Below are 5,039 nucleotides of genomic sequence, written 5' to 3'. Positions count from 1 at the left end.
TCCACATTCTGGACATTTGTTCCTGCTCCAACTTTCAGCAGGGGCTCTGCACAGCCTGCCCCAACATGGCTTGAACCTCTCCCCTCTCACTCTCCCCCTTCCTTCTTTGTGTCTTCCCAACGCCCAAGTTGATTCCCAGCTCAGGGCCTTTGCCCTCCCCGTCCTCCTCCCCTGTACACCTCTCTCCAAGATAGCTGCATGGCTTGAAACCCTTCCCTTGTTTGGGCTCTGTTTAAATGTCACCTCTTCAGGCCAGGCACGGTGGCCCACGCCTGTAATCCCAGCAATCTGGGAGGCCAAGGTGGGAGGACTGCTTGAGGCCAGGAGTTTGAGGCCAGCCTGGGCAACATAGCAAGACCCCATCTCTCAAAAATATAAAAGAAAAAATTAGCTGGATGTGGTGGTGCGCACCTGTTAGTTAGTCCCAGCTACTCAGAAGGCTGAGGCAGGAGGATCACTTGAGCCCAGAAGTTGGAGGCTGTGATCTCACCACTGCACTCCAGCCTAGGTAACAGAGCAAGACTGTCTCTTAAAAATAAATAAATAAATAAATAAATGTCACCTCTTCAAAGAGGTGACTAAATAGACCCCCGCCTGTCCCTCTTTCTCCCGTCACTCTGCTTTACCCTCTTAATAGCACTATCAAGTACCTTGTATATGATGTTTATTGGTGTGATCATTAAACAGGTGTTTCCCCTGCCCCCACAATGTCAGTTCTTTAAAGAGTGGGATCCTGTTAGTCTTGTTCACTGCAGTATTCCCAGTTTCTACGGCAGGGGCTGGGATTCAGTATGTGCTCAAGAAATGATTATTGAATGTATGAATGAATTGATGAATGAATTTGGCGCCCACTCTGCACTTGGACCTAATGAATCACACTTGCTCTGAACCTTTGAGGAAGCTCTGACGGGGGCACCTAGGCAGCTGGGAAACCGAGAAGAGACACAGGGAGGATGAATGAGTTTCATCAACGTGGGCTGGGGCAGGAGTGGGGACCTGCTAAGCTAAGACAGCAGCCCATGTGGATCCAGATACCCTCAAGGAGTGCCAGGGTGCTGCAAGGTATCTGGGATGGCTCAAAGGAGAGACTGGTGGGGGGAGAAAGAGAAATGGTACTGGGAAGGCTGGTCCTGAACTCCTGAGCTCAAGGGATCCTCCCTCCTTGGCCTCCCAGAGTGCTAGGGTTACAGGTGTGAGTCACCGTGCCTGGCCGTACCTAATTTTTTGTTTTTAAAGAGAGAGAGAGGGATCTTGCTATGTTACCCAGGCTGGACTCAAACTCATGTGCTAAAGCGATCCTCCTGCCTCAGTCTCCCAGAGTGCTAGAATTGCAGGCATGAGCCACAGCGCCCGGCCTCCTGCCTCAATTTTCTAAGTAGCTGGGATTACAAACATGTGCCACAGTGGCTGGCTTTTGATCTTTTTAAAGAATGAACTTTGGTTTTCATTGATTCTATTGTTGTTCTGTTTATTTCATTTATCTCTGCTCTAATCTTTATTTTCTTCCTTCTGCTAGCTTGGGTTTAGTTTGCCCTTCTTTTTCCAAGTTCCTTAAGATGTAAAGTTAGGTTGTTAATTTGAGATCATTCTTCTTTTTGAATGTAGGCGTGTGCAGTTATAAATTTCCCTCTGAGCACTGCTTCCCAGAAGTGGTATGTTGCGCTTTCATTTTCATGTATCTCAAAGTATTTTCTCATTTCCCTAGTGAATTCTTGGTTGGCACATTGGTTCTTTAAAAGTATGTTGTTCGGGCCAGGAACAGTGGCCCTGTCTCAAAAAAAAAAAATCCAAAGTGCATTGTTCAATTTCCAAACTTAAGGCAGGAGTTTGAATTGCATGGAATCGTGCACCACAGGTGCAGCTGAAATCCAGATAGACCAAGGAGATAGGTTGCTTAGTGCCTATGACATATATCTACCTGTATGCATGTCTAAATAGATAGTTCCTCTCTCGCTTGAGCCAGGAGTTCGAGGCTGCAGTGAGCTACGATTGCACCATTGCACTCCAGCCTGGGCAATAAAGTGAGATCCTATATATAGTTCTTCTCTCTCTCTGGGGCTGCATAATGTCCCATCCCAACTTCTCTCTGCACATTTCTTTTTCTTACTTTTGAGACAGGGTCTCCCTCTGTCATCTGGACTGGAGTGTAGTGGCGTCATCATAGCTCACTGCAACCTCAAACTCCTGAGCTCAAGTGATCTTCCTGCCTCAGCCTCCTGAGTAGCTGGGACTACAAGCACGTGCCACCACGTCCAGCTAATTTTTCTATTTTTTGTAGAGACGGGGTCTTGCTCTTGCTCAGGCTGGTCTTGAACTCCTGGCTTCAAGTGATCCTCCCACCTCAGCCTCCCAGAGTGCTGGGATTACAGGCGTGAGCCACTGCAACTAGCTTATTTTTTTAAATTATACTTATTAATTTTATTTTTGTTTTTGTAGAGATGGGGGTCTTTCTATATTGCCCAGGCTGGCCTCGAACTCCTGTCCTCAAACAATCCTCCCACCTCAGCCTCCTGAGTAGCTGGGATTAATGTGTGCACCACCATGGCTGGTATACTTACTACTTTTTAATGATACACAAAGACATTGTAGCAAAAAGATTCTCGAAAAAGCAGATATATAGAAAAAAAATGAGAAGTTCCCCATTGCAAGCCCCCATCCCACATTCCTTCCCAGGCACCAGAACTTGCACATCCTGTATCCATTATCTTCCAACTTTGTGGATGCCTCAGTGGCCACAGACAAAAATACGACTTCATATTTTATTTTCCTGTGTACACAAGGACTTCTTCTTTCTAGGTCAAACATTTCTAAATGTTTAACTTTATATTTTTGTCCAAGCACACTTTAATTTTGCAAACAGAAAAAGAAAGGGCAGAGTATTGTGTTTAGAGGGATGGGAATGCTATTCGCAAATTTAAAATTTCAAAATGTAGCCAGGCACAGTGGTGCATGCCTGTAGTCCCAGCTACTCAGAAGGCTGAGGCAGGAGGATCACTTGAGCCCAGGAGTTTGAGGTTGCTGTGAGCTATGACGATGCCACTACACTCTAGCCAAGGTGACAGAGAAAGACCTTATCTAACAGCAACAAAAAGATAAAAAGAAACCAGTGAAATTTATTTTAATAATATATTCTATTTAACTCCATAGATCCAAAATATTATCATTTCAACATGTAGTCAATATAAAAAGTCATTAATATGTAATTTTATGTAAGTCTTCAAAATCCAGTGTGCATTTTGTTTTTTTAATATTTACTTTTTTGCTTTAACATTAATCATTTCTAGAAAATGGATTTGGGGGTTTTTGTTTTGTTTTGTTTTGTTTTATGTAGACACAGTGTTGCTCTGTTGGCAAGGCTAGAGTCAAACTCCTGGGCTCTAGCGATCCTCCTCCCTCAGCCTCTTGAGTAGCTGGGACTACAGGTGCCACCATGCCCAGCACAATGTGCATTCTACGCTGACAGTCTCTGTTAGGACTAGCCACATTTCAAGCACTCAAGAGCCCACATGGCCTATGGCTACCCTATTAAACAGCACAGGGTCTAGGTGGTTTATTTATATTATTTATAATTCATGGAGCCCTCACAGCAGACAGCCTGACAGCCAGTGAGCTCCAGAGACACTGAGGCTATTTATTTTAGCTGCTCCATTTATCCACTCACCAAATCCATTTGAGCAGAGCCCCCAAACAGGTTACCCGACTTTTGCACAAACGCATTCCTGGGAAAGTGCATGAAGCCAGTTTCGCAGAACTCAAACAATACATTTCTGTGCTACAAAGTACATTGCATTTACGGAGGACTACACAGATTATAAATCCCAAATTACCTCTCACCTCTTCGGCATCATTGTCAAAGACATATTTCCAGGGTTTTGTACATGTTATTCTTAAAAAATAATTGGACTTGGCCGGGCGCGGTGGCTCACGCCTGTAATCCTAGCACTCTGGGAGGCCGAGGCGAGCGGATCGTTTGAGCTCAGGAGTTCGAGACCAGCCTGAGCAAGAGCAAGACCCCGTCTCTACTAAAAATAGAAAGAAATTATATGGACAGCTAAAAATATATATAGAAAAAATTAGCCGGGCATGGTGACACATGTCTGTAGTCCCAGCTACTCGGGAGGCTGAGGCAGGAGGATCGCTTGAGCCCAGGAGTTTGAGGTTGCTGTGAGCTAGGCTGACACCATGGCACTCACACTAGCCTGGGCAATAAAGTGAGACTCTGTTTCAAAAAAAAAAAAATTGGACTTACCTTATCGGGTATTTATTTTTCTGATTACAAAGTGACAGATGCTTATTGCAAAAGAAATTCAATTGTTAGAGAAATATTCGATATGGAAAATAAAGGTGGTGTGGAGATCCATGTGCAGAAGTATACAAATGGTTTAGTTATATCTCAAGATTTTTACTTATATACATACAAACATATATATATATATATATTTTTTTTTTTTTTTGAGACAGAGTCTCACTTTGTCTCCCTGGCTAGACTGCAGTGGTGTCATCATAGCTCACTGCAACCTCAAACTCCAGGGCTCAAGCAATCCTCCTGCCTCAGCCTCCCAAGCGGCTGGGACTACAGGCTTGCGCCACCATGCCTGGCTAATATTTCTATTTGTGGTTGAAACGGGGTCTTGCTCCTGTTCAGGCTGGTCTCGAACTCCTGACATCAAGCAATCCTCCTGCCTCAGCCTCCCAGAGTGCTAGGATTACAGGCGTGAGCCAGCTCACCCAGCCACCAGCATATATTTTATGTATATGTAGATGTAGTAGATGTATATATGTACATATATATCAACGTAAATCATTTATCTTTTTTAACAAAAAGTTCATACTGATTGGAAACTTTATTTTTGCTTAACTCTCTTTCTCTGGTCATCTCTTGATATTGGCACAAACAAATCTACGTCATTCTTTTGAAGCACTATATAATGATATCCGTGGTATGGCCATCCCTAATTTATTTGCGCAGTCCCCTTTAGATGGACACCTCTTGCTTTTAGCAGCAAGGTCACGGTGAAGAGCCTTTTACATGCGGCTTT

Source organism: Lemur catta, chromosome 1, assembly GCF_020740605.2.
Source record: "Lemur catta isolate mLemCat1 chromosome 1, mLemCat1.pri, whole genome shotgun sequence".
Taxonomy (NCBI): Eukaryota; Metazoa; Chordata; class Mammalia; order Primates; family Lemuridae; genus Lemur; species Lemur catta.
The sequence above is the reverse complement of the archived record's forward strand: the minus strand, read 5'-3'. Positions refer to the sequence as shown.